This window comes from Dioscorea cayenensis, unplaced genomic scaffold (genome assembly GCF_009730915.1).
Source record: "Dioscorea cayenensis subsp. rotundata cultivar TDr96_F1 unplaced genomic scaffold, TDr96_F1_v2_PseudoChromosome.rev07_lg8_w22 25.fasta BLBR01001678.1, whole genome shotgun sequence".
NCBI classification, from domain to species: domain Eukaryota; kingdom Viridiplantae; phylum Streptophyta; class Magnoliopsida; order Dioscoreales; family Dioscoreaceae; genus Dioscorea; species Dioscorea cayenensis.
The window spans coordinates 7,853-27,175 of record NW_024088069.1 but is presented as its reverse complement, the minus strand read 5'-3'; the positions used below and the strand labels follow the sequence as shown (position 1 = coordinate 27,175).

The 19,323-nt window shown below is 34.1% G+C and overlaps 1 long non-coding RNA gene across 1 annotated transcript; it reads left to right on the top strand.

The window, feature by feature from the left end:
- Nucleotides 1-13,466: 13,466 nt before the first annotated feature.
- Nucleotides 13,467-13,932, top strand: LOC120256869. The gene is made up of 3 exons (XR_005535447.1): nt 13,467-13,566; nt 13,660-13,735; nt 13,859-13,932. It is a non-coding gene; the product is annotated as an uncharacterized LOC120256869 (long non-coding RNA).
- The last annotated feature ends 5,391 nt before the right edge of the window (nt 13,933-19,323 follow it).

The window sequence follows — 19,323 nt, the reverse complement described above, 5'->3', positions numbered from 1 at the left end:
CCGCGCAATGTTGATCTAAGAATAATAACCTTAAAGGTTATTAATTTTGGACCTATATTGCTATATAATTTCTATTACAAAGGTGATCACATGAGATTCTAACTAACCACCTTAAATTGATTATCCAAGGCTCATTGAGTGGTTTCAACATTTTGTGGTGGTGATGATTCATTGAGATGGGAACAGGTAGATATAGGGCTTTGCATCTTAATGACAACGATGGATAGAGATCTAATTTCATTCTCATTTTGATAATTATTACTATCAATTAGATCAGTTGCCAAGCATTATGAATTTTGTCTAAATCTCTACAAAAACCTCACTAGACAAGCACCTAATTGTAACAAGTCCATTTTGCATGTTCCTATCTAGAGCAACAAGTGGATCATTACATCTACTAAAAAAAATCTTGGATATGAAGCTTGGCAGTTTCCCCTTCAAATATCTAGGACTTATATTTCTCCTAGTAGGTTGAGCATAAAGTTAATTTGGCACATTAATGCTTGGTTCATTGTTCTCTTTTCCCAAAACACTAGAATAGTTCTATTTATAGCTCTCTGAGTAGGTATTTTTCATCTACCAAATCTTGCTATGCCATCTCTGCTTCAATTTTTAGATGAGATTTCCTAAAAGATCCTAGGGGTTTTCTATGTGCTAAGGATGAAAATAAGCTTTCACTCAGTTTTAAAATTATATATATATATTTATAAATATAATATTAAAATTCTATCATTTTAAAATTAAAATTAATTATTTGTTACTATATAAATCAACCATGGAAGATAAATAGAAGGAAATTCGGTCCATGGTTGATTTTAGAATAATAATATAATTAATTTTTAATTAAAAAGTATAAAGTACAATATATATATATATATATATATATATGTTTTCAGTTTTATGGTGAGGTGTTAAAAAGATTTATAAAAGTGGGCCTCTCTCCCAACATGTGTATACAAGAATTTGAGGCTCAAAACTACTTTGTAATCCAATACAAACCTCGTCGGTTGAATCAACCCTTGGTGGTATATAGTTGGTATTAATGATCTTATAATTCTTTTACAAAAATTAACTAGTATAATCATGTAAAGTTGCTAAATATACTAAATCAAACCTTTAATATAAATGTAAATTAAAAGAGCGTGAGGGAGAAGAGAGACATACCAATTTAAATCACCATGAATAAAGTTTTGAAGGCACTAATGTTTATTTATCAAAAATTGTCAAAACTTGTGAAGAAAGTGAAGAAGGAGTGAAGCCAAAGGATTGAAAATAAGTGTCTATAGAGGAGTTGTTGTGCAGTTACCCACCAACCAAAATCCAATTTTTTGGCTTGAAAAAATATAATTTTTTATTGTTAAACTTTGCGATACATTTTGCGACATTAATAGATCGTTGCAAATAATGTGTAGCAAACTGTGTCGCAAACCAGTACATGATAGGCTCCAAAATTTTGTGATACATTTTACGACGTCAATAGATCGTTTACAAATAATGTGTCGCAATTTGTGTCGCAAACCAATTACATATTGGGTTTCAAAATTTTGGGATACATTTTGCAATGTTCTTGGATGGTCATTTTTTGCAACACAATTTGGTTTTTTCTGCAACGTTTTTATGTCGCACATTGTTGCTATTTATATATGCAAATTTGCAACACTTTTATAAAGTCACTAAATTTATGTGTTGCAAATAACATTTTTTTCTTGTAGTGTTAATTCATTTATGTTAAGCTTGATTAGGTTTTCCCCATCACTCCTTTTTATTCATTTTATCAAGGACTTATTCTGATTTTTAAATTGTTCCTGTAGCTTTGTAAAGGAGTGCCATTTTTATATAAACTTTTTATAACATTCATCTATTTAATGTTTGACAGTGAAACAATTCTGTGAGCCATCTAATTGAGCTTTGTTTTTGTGTTAAATTCACTTAATACTAAATAGTCAAATTTAACATTGAATATATTAAAAAAAAAAACAAAATCAAAATTAGACTCATCATATAATGTTGATACCACAAACCCATGGTGTTGGCATCAATGCAAAGAGTTTGCATAAGTGCAGGATTTACACAAATTCTTTGTTCATTACTTCATTCATAGAGTGTATACGTTTTCATATTGCAAAAATTATTTTTAAGTATAATTAAAAAGTTATTATAGGTTGAATAAATTCATTTTCACTCTTTAGCAATCACATGGAAAGTGTAAATGTATGATATTCAAATTAGAAAAACTCCTAATAACATATTAGAAATTTAATAAAATATTACAAATGTATTTAACACAAATATACCCTTAATGAGACATTCCTAGACAAAATGATATTTAAACACAACATATAAATTTGATATGCATCAAAGATAGAGAAAAGCATATATATATATATATATATAAGTATTACTAATATTATCCTACCAAATAATAAGAGAGGTTCACAAAGAAACGAAAAATTCATAAACAAAATGTTGTGTAGCCAATATATTTCATAGGCTATCATAGTAAATGTACAATCTCGGTGTTTAAATCAATAAATTTTTGTTATTTTTTAAATATTTTTAAAATAACCATAAAATAATGATAATTACCAGTAATGAATAGTCACCCATATGTAAACCCTTCTAGTTTGTATTAGAATATGCTATGTATAATATTAAAAAAGGAAGGAAATTAAGAGTGAACATTGATCGAAATGATTTCTCATATGCCATAGAACTTGCTTAATCACCATCCAATATTTATATATAATAGTATATTAATACTACGAGGTTGGTAAGTGAGGTATACAAAGACCCAGTCAATTTAATTAATTCAAGACAAGTAGGAGGTTAAATACATATTCAGCTTGTGATATTGACAGCCTCAAGTCTTCAATGACAACGAGTGTGGAGAACAAGAATAAGAGTTGAGACAATAGAGATAAAGCATCCACTGAGACTAATGCCATTCAAACATACACAATAACAAATATAGTTACAGTGGTTATTTGAGGAAATAGCAAAATAAGGATGAGTTTGCCTTAAAGCTAGTAAGACCTAAATTGTTCAAGTAAGATGAGACTATTAATATTTTCAATTCAACAAAGAAATTATTTCTAATAACGTTAACATATATGAGAAAAAAAAACTGAGAATCAACAAAATGAGGGGCAATAATGATGACTTTAATACTAGTGGTAACATGTTTAAACTGAACATCTCAAAAATGGTTATAGCAACTTTTTGATTAAATACTATCATAATAACCATAAACTTTAAACAATCAGTACTCCCATAGAGTTTTTTTCATAAAAGAATAATCGTTTATAACCGACAATTGATGAGTGTCTAATTATACATGTTTTCATTGTATTATGTTATACACTTTACATGTATTTTTGATGGATCGATGCCCTTTTAGGCTTAATTTCTTATATTTTCATTACAGGGCATGGAGAGAGGCTATAAGGGCTCAAGAATGAGTTGGTATTTTCAAGGCAAACAGGCATTTTCAAAGAAAAATACTGTAGTAGCACTATAGATGAAGTAATGTAGTTTACTGTAATAGTACTGTAGCACCACATGAAAATTTTGCACGGCCCCCACAGCAAGCGGGCACTTGTACGCGCACATGGGAGGCCGCATGTGTCATCAGGATTTCCAGATTTGAGTTTTAATACTCTGTGCGGGCTCCTGTACACCCACACAAGACCCCTCACTCATCAGACTATAAATTAGCCCTTTTGGGACTTTTTTAGGAGAGCCTTCATAGCCATAGCAGCCAACACCTCTTGGACGAGGTTTGGGCATGATTATGACGAGGAAGATTGGATCTTGAAGATCTAACGTCGGGGAGCAAGCATCTTTGAAGAAAGCCACTTTTTTTGGGCTCAATAAGGGCAGCTTACTTGGGTGCTTCGGAGTTCTTCCTTTCTCACCATCATCTTCATCAAATGGGGAGCTTAGCATGTTTTCCTTGTTCTTAAGTTTGTTTTTATCTTGTTAATTTGAAAACTATGTTGAACTAAACCCCCAAGGTCACCAAATGCTTGTGAACCTTGGGGTGAATATGTGATTTTTGGATATTCTTGGTTTGGTTAATGCTTTGTTTTATTTGAGATTCAATCTTTGAAATTTGAATGCCTTAGATTACATTATGGAGAACTGGGTAATTTATGTTTGAATTGTGTATTTGAGGAAGGTGTTCCCTTTGCACTAGGTCATGCAAAGATTGATATGGTTTTGAGGTGTTGGCATGACCGAGAACTCGGGTGTCGGCAAGCCCTCCACTTTAGGGAAATCCCTATAACAGAGACTCCTAGAACATAATGCAGTCTTAGGAGAGTCCGTTATAAATTTTTTAAGCAATTCTCGTTTGGGATTAGGAGCTAATCGCGAAGGTGTTCGCGTTAGTTCATCTTATAGATCTCGCGGTCAGAACATAGCTTTGCAATGCCATACCAAATTTCTAGATCACATTAGTAGCCCTAAGGGGATCCACATCCAGGACCAACATCTCTGATTGATTTCTCCCTTAGAGATCGTGTCTCGGCTTGAAGCTTTTAGTTCCTTGTTTTCTTAATTAGTGTAGGTTCAAAACAACTTTTAAGTTATTGTGGCTAGATAATAGGTGAAAAGTGAGTAATAGTACTTCCTTGGCCGAGAGGAATACTGTCACGCCACGACCTAACTGGGCACGTGGCAACCGCCACGACGATAAGAAGTGGGTCCCACAATGGCCCCACCTTCAGGTTGCCGTAAGGCTCAATATAAACATGTTATCACAATTACATAGCTAGATGACACAATAATAATAAGATCACAATAGGGTTCCCTGATACTAGGGACCCTAAACACAACTAGCATCAACAACAGTACAAACCAAGGTTTCAGATACAACCAGAAAATACAAATACATGAACAACATATAAAGGTTAAGTCTAGTGGATCCATAAATTTTAAATGAATACTATAACAAACCTAAACAAGAAGTACAGATAAATCACTCTACTGTTGCACAGCATAACTCTGTCCAACGTCACAGTCTAAAAAGATAAAAGAAAGGGAGTGGTGAGTAACAGATGTTACCCAGTGAGTGGTGTCAGCATAGATGTAATAGAGTGATAAAGTATTTCAAATAGTAATTCCACACGAATAATAACATATAAAATCAATTCCAAGTATTCAACATATTAACAAATAACACAAGGTTCATCAAAAGCAAATAACATTTTAAAACACAATGAACATAGCTTCAAAATACAGGCTGGCTAAAAACAATTCCCACGCTAATCGTGGCCTCGACTAGCTATGGGACCACCAAGCATTTTTTAAAACTTTTTAAAAATTTAAAAGGGTTGCCTTTCCTTGGTGTTGGCCACTGAGATCCCCGTGTGGTGACCCCGGGTTTCTCACATAAAAAAACCCCCTGTCAATGGCTCAGTGCACCTCTTGACCAGGGTAAACCAGGATTAACCACGCCGCCTCCCATCAGGCCGGACCTTGGAACCCCACACTGCAGTGTCGGACTAAAGTCCGCCGTCACCATCAAAACTGAATGCAACAATATAATTCTTTCCAATTTCCAATTCAAAGAATCCATCATACAATGTTTAAACCAGGAAATGTACATCAAACCATGTTCCATTTGCATATAAATACGGAAATATACATCAAACCATATTCCATTTGCATTTAAATACTGGAATGCAAGTGAACATGTTTCTTTCAAAATAAATAGGTATAAATATTCTAGGTTTAACCATTTCAAGTAAATTCGTACTCAAAATATATATCAAGGAAACCAATTTATCATCAAATTTATGTGATAAAACACATGAAGAAATACTTTAGCACTCTTATTAAATCTATGCAATTATAAATTTAACCACTCACAGAACCAGTCGTCTCGTCCTGAGACGCGCTCACTATTCGGCGAGTTCCTTCCCCTTAGAGGATGCTTCGCCACCTAAATACAAGCAGGGAATCCAAATTATAATGAACATAAGAATGATGGCCAAAAGAAAATGCATGAAAATACAATTATACATGTCTAATACGAAACCTTAGGGTTTTAGGGTAAAACATCGTCATTTTGGACCCAAACGACTTCAGAATGGAGTAAACCTAGTTCCAATGAGTTCAGGGTAAGAAGAGCTTCAATGTGGACCAAAGAAATACCATAAAAGACTCAAAATTTTTGGTACTACAGTAACTTCGCGGTTGCTACAGTAAAACCGAACCTTATACTATGGTTTTCTCCCAATTTAAAACACTAAATCAAAAAATTTCTTTAACAACATTCTCATACATGAATCATAAATCATTGGCTTTAATTTGAGCCTATAAATCTCCAAATCCATGGAGAATTCAAAATTTTTATACATTTCTAAAAACAAGGAAATACAGGAGAAATACAAAGTAAAAACATTAGCTCTAAAGCTTACCAAGTTCAGGAGTGAGGGAGGAAGGAGTTTGGTATTTGAGTTCGACGGAAATTCTCGCCGGAAAAAAAATTTCTTCTAAGGTTAGGGTCGGCCGAATAAGAAACAAGGCGAAAGAAATGAAGAAGGAGAAGAAGCCAGGTTGTTTCTCTCATTCATTTTTTTTAATATATATAGAAAATGACCTAATTGCCCTCTTAATAGAAAAATCATAGAAAATAGATCCAAATGACGGAATTGCCCCCCGATTTTTCACATAAAAGCTACTATGCAAACATGCAAAATGCCACTACTGCTAAATGACCATTTTACCCCTAATGCAAGCATAAAAATCTAAATATTCAGGACAAGGTACAACAAATACGATCCTCGTGCTTTGGCACGAGGTATTACTTGATGACATGTGCACCTGCGGCAGGCAACCATCAACAATATACGTACTTGAAAGCAAAGAAACAAGTTCCCAAGTTTTGTTAGCTAACTATGCATTAAATTAGATAAACATTGTCTCACCCCTTTGAGGCTCTTAATAACATGAGAGTAATAAATTAGTTTAAATTTAGGAAAAACAAGAGAAAATGGATAGGATAAAAAGTGAAAACAACAAGAATTATTTATTCAATTTGAGATTTTGTTACTATCAGATATGTAAATTTAGAAGGTGTATTTGAGATTTAATGATTAGACAGACAAAAGTATGTAGAAGTGAGAGTAGATGGGTTTTGCACACACCCCTTTGAGGCTCTTAATAACATGTGAGAAATAAATTAGCTCAAATTTAGGAAAAACAAGAGAAAATGGTAGGATAAAAAGGGAAAAACAGCAAGAATTATTTAACCAATTTGAGATTTTTGTTACCATTAGATAGGTAAATTTAGAAGGTGAATTTGAAATTTAATCATTAGACAGACAAAAGCATGTAGAAGTGAGAGTATATGGGTTTTGCACACGCTTAGTCAAATGTTAGGGAAAAGGAATGTGGAATTGCACACAATTAAGAGGTGATAAAAAGTAACCTTGAACACAAGATAGGAGAAGAAGATTTGAGGAAAGTTAGGTAATGGAGATAAGCTGGATCATGGCTTAACAGGATTTTGTAATGAGATAGGAGATTTTCTTAGTGGAGTCAACCTTTATAATGTGGAGGAAAGTGACATTAAGAAACTAAGCATAGTGTTTGTAATTAGCTTTATACCGGAGATACATTAATTAAGATATGCGACATTCCAATTATTTTTCATGTTAGGCCATAGGATAAGAACATAGGAAAACAAATGAAGGAAGTCATGTATAATAAGGGATTTGCCAAATAAATTTTCAAATTTAGATGGAAGATATTTTTAATTAAATGTCATGAAATTAGTCAAGTAAATAATACTAAGGAAGTAATTGACAATACCCATTAAGTATGTCCCGCAAGTGCACAGGTTTGTCGAAGTAATAAAATCCTAGGTAAGTGGGTATCGTATCCACAGGGAGTAGGGAGTAAAAATATTTAAATTGTTTCTTAACTAAGCGAAATATGAATAGTGATTTGTGTGACAAGATGTAATGCAAACAAAAGTAAAAGAGACAAGAGAGAGAGCACAAGTAAAGGAGAAGTAAGGCAATCGATATAAATGGGGTACTCGGATATTGATCCGCCTAGGACAATCGTTTCAAGTGCAAAAACCCTCTATTATGCTGCCTAACTAATGCATTAATGAGTCGTGGAGATCCTTTAATACATGGTCCCAAATCTAAGGTCAACCATGCCTAACCCTATACATGTCCCGGAGGAGAAATTGAACAATCTCTCAATCTCGCACTCGTATAGAATTGCAATGAGTTCTAGGGATTCCAAGTGATAAATCCTCTTCCTATATGTAGACCTAACCCTTTGGTCCAGGAGGAAGGTCCCTAGCCACAATTAAGCCCTGGATGCTAAAATCACTTCAACATTTCATTTCATTGCACTAGCAACTAAGCCCAAGTGGAAGGTAATCCCTTAGCCCATTCACTCTACTATAACTGCAAAGAACTCGAGGAATTGGAGGTCGAATAAATCACACCGGACGAGAAAGGGGATGCTCTGCTACCTCTCGACTCAACCTCTCAACCTTCTCCAATCTAGCTTTGTCTAACTCTCGTGGTGTGTCACTCACTCACAAGGGTTACTAATAAGAACTCTCAACCCTAGTGTCACTCTAAGAGAGTATTCATACAATCAATGCATTCAATATTAGAACTCAATAAAAACATCAATTAATGAAAGCATAATAACAAGGTTTAATGAAACGAGTACATCCTAGGGTTCACAATCCAAGTACCCACTAGGGGGTTTAGCTCTCCATGGAGCTAATTACAATCAATGAAATCGAATATAAAAGCAATGAATCCATAGAAAACCCCCTCGATAGTCATGACGATGGTCTTGTGGAGAGTTCTCTACTCGTCTAAAGGTCCCTTTGTCTGGCCTAGGATACACCTCGCCGGATCGGTGCCGACAAAAGCTCTCTCACTAACCTTCTTCCAAACGGAGCGTGATGTCAGAGCCGTAGAACCTCTCCCAATCCCTAGCCAATACCTCTCAAAACCCTAGCTGCATTCCTCTCTCAAGTTGGGGAAAAGATGGAGAAAAGAATGCTGAAATCGGGGCTGAAATCGGCTTTTAAAGGGCTGGAATCAGGAATCCACACGCCCCTATGAATATTTCACATAACTCGTGTGGAATTAACGCACGGGTGTGTGGAATTTCCACACGTCCGTGTGGCTTCTTTGGATGACTCCTTCTTCGGGCCGGCTATGAACAGTACCTACTACATTATTTTGCTACAGTGCCCTGGTACAGTACTGGTCTGAAACACTCCCGAAACCATGCTTTCATCGAGTTAACATAAACGGGTACACTTTTACGTCGTAGATCATTTTGCTTCTTCAATGAAGGACAGCGTTGGTGGAGATCTTGTTACACATGCACAAGCCGGGATACTTAGAATGTGACTGCCTTTGTGCCCCTCCAAATCATTGTGCTAGGTTGAATACAAGGTGGTTGGCACACATTCTAGCATCTTGAACCCGACTTATGTCTTCGCGTTTGAATATTCTCAAGATTTCCTCCAAATGGTGCACTCACGATCTACATTGGCTTCTTTTTCTAAGATCCGGCTTCAAAACCCTATATGCATGAAAGTAACATAAATACACACATATTAGTGTTAAAACCCGATAAAAGTAATGCTCATCATAAGGAAAAAATATTTCGCATTCTTATCACACAAGCACTTATCAGTAATGTCCCTTTAATTAGGAATGGCCCCACTTATAAAAGAGGAAAGCTATACATCCCGACTTCAGCTTCCAAATTTAGCTCCCAAATGACGTGGATGGCCACGTGACCTCCTATTCTCTCTCCTTATTTGCTCATTTCAGTTCAATGTAAAAAAAAAACTGGTCAAACCTTATCATCTTCATCCCTTTGCTCCCATCTCCATCTCCTTGCTCTCATGTTTCCTTCCTTTTCACCTCAGTATTTCTTGTGTCACCTCACTTCCCAAAGTTAGCCGCCGTGATCCCCACTGTTTTTTCCTACTCCGGTACCCCTGCCCCTACTTCTGCCATGACGGCTCTTGCCCTCGTGGTGACGATTGCAACCTCGCCCACAACATCTTCGAGTATCACTCTACTCTTCAGGAAGGCAACGACTATCTCGGCTGGCGACTTCCGGCGACTTCCGGCGACCTTGTTTTCTCTCCCACGATATACAAACACAAGCTTTATCAACAGTAGTACGAACTCTCTCTCTCTCTACTTCTCTTGTTTTTTCCCCTATTGATGGAGCTTGTGTTTGTGTATAAGATTCTGAGAACTGGGAGAATGGAAAGAGTTTCGGCTATTTGAGATCGGCTACTTCCGACGATCCTTAAAGCGGCATAGAAGAGAAAAGTCGTTTAGGCGGTTCCCACTTCCAAGTATCAATCAACTCTATCTTTCTCCATGGTATTGACTCATTTTCTCTTTGGTTCTTCACTGCTTCACTACCCATGGTTCTGATAAGAAACATGATTTTCATGGATTAGGATTTCTTTTGCTATTGATTTGAATCTTGTGGGAAAAAATATGGATCTTTCTTACTGAATTCATTTTATACTCAAGTAAATCATGATAATTAAATATTGGTTTTCATTTTCAAGTGGTTGGATTTTAATGTAAGAGTTGTTTCCCAAATGCCAAAAGGCCACCTAGTTAAGTTCATGCATCCATCATGGTCACATTATATCAAAATATTAGAAAATTATCAAGCTGGCTATATATTTATATATGAAGAATGATAATCTCTCTATGTTTGCCTTTGCTAATATATTTTTTTTCCTACCAACTGAGTATTAGAATTGCATGTTGTTATGCATATTGTTTGTCTTTCTTTTAAATTATTGCTAACCAGGTTAGTTCTCTTTTAGTAAATGTTTTATATCATTCATGTTTTCTATCCAAACATAATAATTTTGTGACATGGAATAAGTTACTTTGTCACATTTAATGTTTATTCTATATGCAAATACAATCAATAAAAGTTATTTAGAATTTATATATATATATATATATATATATATATATAAATTGATGAAAAAAGGATTCTAGGTGAATCTTATTTGTAATGTATTTTTGCATTTCACAAATCCATCATCATTTTATTTTATTTGATGAAAAGCAGATTCTAGCTTGTTTATAATGCTTCATTTTTTTCCTCTCGTGATAGAGCATTATGTTATAATTTAATTCTTTATATCTAAAATAATATTAATTGATACAAGTTGATGTTATTAAACCAGATGGCAGAATTAGAAATTGGGTCTTCTAAAAAGAGGAAAAATGAGATAGAAGCTGGTTTTTCTAGTTTGGAAATGTTAAACGAAGATAAAGAAAAAAATGGTGGTTGTGGAAGATTCAATATGTTAAAGAATTACTCCAAGGCGGGTATGGTTTTCAATTCTGAAGAAGAAGTCTATGATTTCTATGTTAAGTATGCACAACAATAAGGGTTTGGTATTACAAAAAGAACTACAAAATAAGGAGATGACGGAAAATTAAAATATTACACTCTTTCATGTGTACGAGGTGGCAAAAGAACATCTACTGCAAAAGATTCTTTTAAACCTAGGCTATCTACTAAAACAAACTGTCAAGCTAGGGTTAATATCATTGTTGATAACGATGGGCATTTTAGGATATCCCGTATCCATTTTGAGCATAATCTTGCACTTAGTCCACAAAAATCTCGTTTTAAAAAATGCAACAAAAAAATGGATTCATATGTCAAAAGGAGGCTTAAATTAAATGACCAAACAGGTATAGGTTTGAGCAAGAACTTTCATTCCTTAGCTGTTGAAAATGGTGGATATGAAAACTTGACATATACAGAAAAAGATTATCGAAATTAGATTGCAAGGGCAAGGCAATTCAGGCTTGGAGTTGGAGATGCTGAAGCATTTGGGAATTATTTTTCTCGCATGCAAAGGAGAAATCAAAATTTTTTCCATTTGACTGATATGGATGAGGAAGGCCGACTAAGATTCTGGGCAGATGCAAGATCTATAGCAGCTTATGAAGCTTTTGGTGATGTTATATCTTTCGACACAACATACTTAACAAACAAGTATGATTAGCCATTTGCTCCGTTTGTTGGGGTAAATCATCATGGACAAACCTTATTATTTGGATGCGGTCTACTGTCAAAGGAAGATACAGAAACCTACATTTGGTTGTTCAAAACTTGGTTGGAATGCATGTTAGGCAAGGCTCCTAATGCTATAATTACTTATCAGTGCATGGCTATTCAAGGTGCAGTTAGGACCGTCTTCCCAAATTCTCATCACCGTCTTTGCCTTTGGCATATTATGAAAAAGATTCTAGAGAAGCTTGGTGAACTAGTTCATTACAAAGCAGTGAAGAAGATTTTGAAGAGTATCGTTTATGAGTCAATGAATATTCAAGAATTTGAAGTTGATTGGCTGAAGATGATCGAGGACTATAACCTTGAAAAATATGGATGGTTGAATTCTTTATACATAAGTAGTCATCGTTGGGCTCCTATATATGTTAAAGAAGTTTTTTGGGCTGGAATGTCTACTACTCAAAGGAGTGAAAGCATAAATGTTTTTTTTATGGCTATGTCGGTCCAACAACATCCCTAAAATAATTTGTAGAGCAGTATGATAATGCATTAAAAAGTAAAATTGAGAAAGAAAATAAAGCTGATTTTTCTTCTTTCAACTCCAATTTTCCGACGTTAACTGATTGCCATTTTGAGAAGCAACTACAACAAGCATACACAAATGAAATTTTTAAGTTGTTCCAAGATGAGTTAAGAGGAATGATATATTGTAATCTTGCATTTATCAACTCAGACGGACCAATATGCACATTTCAAGTGACAGATATCCTAAGAGGAAAGGAAGGCGTACTCAGAAAGCAAGTCGTGTTTAATATCCAATACAATGGCCTTGAATTTGACATCAAATGCTCATGCCATTTATTTGAGTTTAGAGGTATTATTTGTAAACATATTTGCAAAGTTCTTATTGAGAAGAATGTGAAGGAGATCTCATCTCATTATATTTTGACCCGTTGGAGAAAGGATGTTAAACACCGGCATACTTATGTAAAGAATTGTTATGATGAGACACAAACTATTGAGCAAAAAGTCAGATACAATAAATTATGTGCTCGTTTCTCTAAAGCTACTAAAATTGGAGTTGAATTCAATGAAAAATATAATTTCTTAATGAATTGTGTCGACAAGGCAATAGAGGATCTCATGGATAATGCACATAGTTGGCCAAGTCATTCAAATCAACTTATTTCACCAATGATATTGGAGGAAGATCATGAGCATGATCAATCAAAATTTTCAACCACAAAGTTTCTAACCTCTTTAAAGGTGCGGAGTAAGGGTCGGCCACCATCAAAGAGAAAAAAGTCAAAAGTTGAAGAAATAATTACTAGACATAAAAAAAAAGGTGCTTGTATTTTACATTACTCTTTTTTTGATTTTATAATTATGATCTTAATCTAAAATTAATGTTATTGCTTTTAGAAAACTCAAATGAATGGTCAACCACAAGCTCAACACAACACACAAGTTGAAACTTGTACTCAAGAAAGTGTGGTAATGTTATGTTATTTAATTTATATTTTTATGTTATTAAATGTTATTGCACAAATATTTTAAATATTGTGAATTATGTTTTTTTATTATTAGGTGAATTCAAATTCTCTTCCACATGTAGTGAGTATGCCTACTTATAGTAACACAATTGCATCAAATTCTATTTCAGGTGAACCCAAATTCTTCTTTAGTTTATTAACTTGATTGGCAATCAACTTCTATTATGGTGTTGCCTCCTTTTTGTGTTTCATAATTTACATGTTTTGATAGTTTTGGTTTGTTTAACCATTAGGGTTTGAGGCAGTTCATGAATGTTGACAATGAATTAAGATCACGCGTCACAACCGATGAACTTGTAGCTGAGGTATTTTTCTTGTTTTTATTTCTTGTTTCTATTCACTTTTATGCAGTTGATTTTTAGTAAAAATCTTTGGGGATCCAATACTGAGAAATATATAACTCGACTAAATGTTCTTTGATAGCTATATTTTGTATCTGCATTTCACATTTTTTTTCTCTTATATTTTTTTGTCATGAACATTAATGCAGTTCTAGGAGAATGGTTTCGGTGATGGGGTTTATGGTGTATTTCTTTGAATTTATGCAATGTCTTGAGTAGAATTGAAGCTCTATGTAAAGATTTTGGTATTACTTTTGTAATGCATTGTCTTCAATATGCATCTATTTCTCAAATAACTTGTCAGATCAGGTGTTAACTATTGTGTTAATCATGGTTATTGTTTGGAAGTTTCATGTACTTTGTTCAACTTTTTTATATTCAACTTGGTAGTTTCCAGCATTTCTTCAATCATGATGATTATGCGTTTTTTCAAGGACAATACATTTGTGAAATTGTTTACAAAGTGACATCTTTCTATAAAACTCTGAACTAAAATTGTTTACATTTGTGAAATTGTTTACAAAGTAAATTTTTTTCCAGGACAATACATTTGTGAAATTGTATACATAGTTTCCAGCATTTCTTCAATAGATTTTAGATTCTTTCATCTCCAGACCTTCTGAAATTATCCATATGATGTCAATAATTCTAACAAATTTGAACTGTAATGCTTCTTCATTTGCTGGAATTATCCATATTATAAATTGTATCGTCAACATGCCTGAAAAATCCGAACTTGTAATGCTTCTTCATTTAATATTTGCCACTCAGATTATCTCTTTGACTGTAACAAAAAAAATTGACATTAGCAATAAAGCAAGGCATATGGTCATGGACTCCTTCTGATGAAGGTTTAGCATCACCACAAAATGCTGGACACAAATACAAATTACATAATACTTGGAAGAGAGGTTATGTAAGAAGCAAGAATATCTAAAAATACAATAGCAGAGTTTACATCAACTACTATATTTCTTTAAAACTTATATGAGTGAATACATTCTGGGATTGATGGAAAAGAGAGATTCAATGCAAAGAGAGTGATTGTTTTCATTCAAAGATATACAGTAAATATGGAAGAACAAAATAAATAAGAGAAAGGTCGCCTTAGATTGCCTAGCAATCTCATAACGTCGCTTTGGCAGCTTCCACAACTGAAATGCAGATAACATGAAGCAATTAGATAACTTCTCATCACCTCAAAAATACCGGCTTCTGTCAACATAAGTGATAATACCTCAAAAATAACCAATCAACAACATCGTGCTCAACAAATAATAACAACTCCATCTTTAATTTGAATTGTAACATCTAAGTTTTTCTATTTAACAGTTGAAAATATAACCACTAACATACATAGAACTGTAAATTTCCTTTAAATTAACTATAAAACAATCGATATCAGAATGGAAATTAGCATAATTTTTTCACTAAATAATTTCCCAATTACCATCAAAATCATCACGCAACAATAATTCACCAATACCAATCTAAAACCCTAATCGCAGTGATGAAAACAACGTAAATTCCCAAAAACATTTTTTTAAAAAAAAAGGTTTTGTGAATACCTGGCCATAGTCGGAGATGGTGACTCTCTTCGAAATCTTGCCGCTCTGTGATCCCAAGCTCTCAATTTTCTTTACCACATCCAGCCCCTCCACAACAATCCAGAACAAGACATGCTTTAAATCGAGCCACGACATCACCGCCGTGCATATTTAGAAAGTTTAAAGCACAAATGCAGTACCTGATGCTTAGTGAGATAGCGCCTGATAGCATGAGTCATCTTGGAGCGGAGGTGATGTCGTGGTAGGTTTATAAACCTACCAGAGCGCCGCCTTCTGCTTCTGCAAGATCACTGTCAGAACCTGCACAATTGACAACCTCACCACTTTTCTGCCGCATTTTATCAAACACATGATAGGTTAGAATTCATAGGCACAGAATAACAAAGCAAAAGATCATAGAAAGTGCACATCTTCGAGAGCTTGTTGGGGGCACCACCGGTGACCTTGGCGACAAGGAGAAGGGCCAGCTCTACCTTGAGGTCCTTCAGCTGGGTAAGTAGATCCGCCTTGGACTTCCCTCGCAATTCATGAACCTTGATTCTCGCTGCCAAAGAAGATGGATAACTGAAAAGGAAAAGCATATCCAATGAAAAGAATGGAGATGGAGATCGAATTCTCACCCATGGAAATGATTTTCTATCACGGCGGCGCTATGAGAAGGAAGACGAAACCCTAGTTCCGAAGAGATGGAATCACGAGAGAATACTATTTATAGGTACTATAACCTAGAGATGAGCTATTGGTAAGTACGGAACCAAGGGGGCTAGTAAGGGCTTCACCCCGCACTCGGAGTTCTTCTCTCGCTATCGGAAAAACACAAAAATCAGCCCTTTTCGCCCGACTGACCCCTCCTCCAGACCTCCGCAGCTCTGCTACTCGGCCAGCAGCCCTGTCGCCGGCCGGCCCCTCCTCTCTCCCTTATAACTCTCTCTCTGTATATATATATATATATATCTTCATAGATTTTTTTTATTTTTATTTTTTTAAATATCTCTCTCTATCTTTAATTCTTCATAGATTTTTTTTTTATTTTTTTAAATATCTCTCTTTATCACTATATCTTCATAGAATTTTTATTTTTATTTTTTGTAAATATTTTTTTAGGTTTTTATTTTTATTTAAAAACAAATCATTTGTTTACAAATTAATAGCTATAGTCTAAAATATAATAATATTTTTAAACATATTTACAAAAATTATTATTTAATCTATGGATATGTTATAAATTACTTTTAAAAACCAATTAATTTATATAATATATAAAATTATATTATTAGTAGAATTTTTTGAAAAATTATTGTTTTGACACATAATTTTTATAAACAAAAATATAAATTAACATTTAAATAATTTTAAAAAATTATAAAAATTTATTAATTGAATTTATGTGTGAATTAAATAGAACATGAATGATAAACTTCATTTTTATAAATATACCTACAATGTGTTCGATTAAATGTCTTAATGAGTTAAAATATTGAAAATATCAAATATTAATATGTATCATAAATTCATAATGTATATATGTATAACTAAATAATGTTTAGTGTTAAATCTATATAGCAAAATGCATAATTGTCTATATTGAGAAACAAGTTTTTGTAACTATTGACAATGAGGCGATTCTACAATGTTTTCGAAAAATGCAAACTCGTCATATTCAGTTACCTCCTCTGAGTAGCATGCGTCGCACAGATGACAGTTCTAGCTCGAACGTGCGTAGATAAACCTTTTATATTTTTTTGTAATTGATTTAATTAAATGTCACAATATCGCACTATTTTGTATCGAATACAATTGTTATGTTGACTGAAATAGTTTTTTGACATTTTACCTTCAGCCCCCCTTCCCCCAATGAATAAGTCCTGGTTCCGTCCCTGGCTATTGGATCAAGTTTCCAGAGAAACGATCTCCATACTCCATAACCTGATACCCGCTGTCTTACTGAGATTCGTCGCCCAAAGAGAAGGGAAAGATGGGAGGTGGCCGGGAGATGGCCGGGAGATGGGAGATGGGAGATGAAGAAGGGGAATGAGATGAGGTAGGGCTTTGCTCTTTGACCAGATGTTTCTCTGTTCTTTTTGTTTTTTTTTTTTATTTTTTTTACATTAAAATGAGAGAATTAAGCTGACGAGGAAAGAGAGAATCAATACACTTGGGTAGCCACGTCGTTCGGGAGATGAATTCGGGAACATTCATCGGGACGAATAGCTTTGCTCCTTATAAAAATATGAACATTGTTACAACGACATGCCGGTAATTAGGTTCCACTACTCCATTTTGCTATTGGACATAAGGACAAGATATATGATGGTGGGTGCTATTATGAAAAAGTGATAGCTAAAAGGTATGACCATAGTTAAGGTAATTTTTTATTTTTACATTAATATAATTTTCTATCTCATTTTTTAAAAGCAAAAAGTTTAGAAAGGGATTCACATTTAGATTTCACCAAATAAATCTATTTGTATAGAGTAAATTAATTAATAAAAAACAAAGAAAGCATTTAAAACAACTACTAGACATGATAAGAGACAGGCTCTAAATATTCATTAATATAATCTTAAGGAGGACAAAACCGACAATTAAACTTAGGTGAATAAAGACAATGCAATTTCATATATTAGCAAGTATTGTACAAATGATAATTTTTATTGATTTAAGGAATTGGTAAAGATTAGGACTCTAAAGTTTTAAGTAGAGCATTATGCGAGTTATGAGAGCATCTCTTAGAGTGAGCACAAAATTTCAAGAGACTTCTTTTTGAAGGATGTGTAAACCAAGACATAGAGACCATCTTCTTAACCCATTGTCAAACAAGTAGTTAACTTAATGAAAGATATTTCACTTAAAACCAAAAAAAAATAACTCAATAAAGTAGTAACGTATAAGTAAAATTTTAGGCCTAAATTAAATTATTCGTAATATCACGAACATGAATGATTTGATAGTATGTAATTTGATAATTGAAAAAAAATTATTCAACAAAGGTGATAAGAAAATGTTAGTGCAATCGCACTATTTATTTGGCATGATTTAACACCAAGGCAAGATGACGTGGAAACTATGGTGACAAGGCATAATTGATGACATGGAAAGCATGGTGACATGGCAAGGAGACTTGGCTTGAAAGGCAAAACAGCTTGAAGATCTTGGTGGAGCTATTTTTAGTAAGTCTATAATATGGAGGAAAATATTTTAAAGATCTTGTTGGAATTATTCTTGGAAACATGTTACAATTTGAAGACAAGATCATATCAAGACCATATTTAGGTGATTTGATTGAAGACTAAATATAGTGGAGCTTAATTGAAGAAATACCTATCAATGGTATGATTTGAAGAATCCTTGATGAGAATGATTGAAGATCATTAACAACAAGATTGGAGGACCAAACTTGGGTGAATTGAAGATCAAGTTTGGAGAATCTTTGAAGACCAAACTTGGAAGGTTGAAGACTATGTTTGGCAAGTTCCATGAAGACGCACAAGGACGTGCGCCCCTTGAGAGGGGACTGCGTGATGAGAAACTGAGAAGATAGGCTAGTTGCCGGCAGTCGGGATCGGGAGATTTAGCTGCATCGACTCGGACTAAGCATGATCGAGAGGTTGATGGGTCTTGAGGTCATCCGCAACGTAACCAGAACTCAGTCAAGTCAGCAGTCAGGGACATGTTGCAACTTATGTTATAACAGGAGTTGCAACAGCTAATTTTGGAAGATTTTTAAATTAGTAACCGTGGAGATTCTAAAAAAGGTATGTGCTATATTTGGGATGTTGAGGCGTCTAT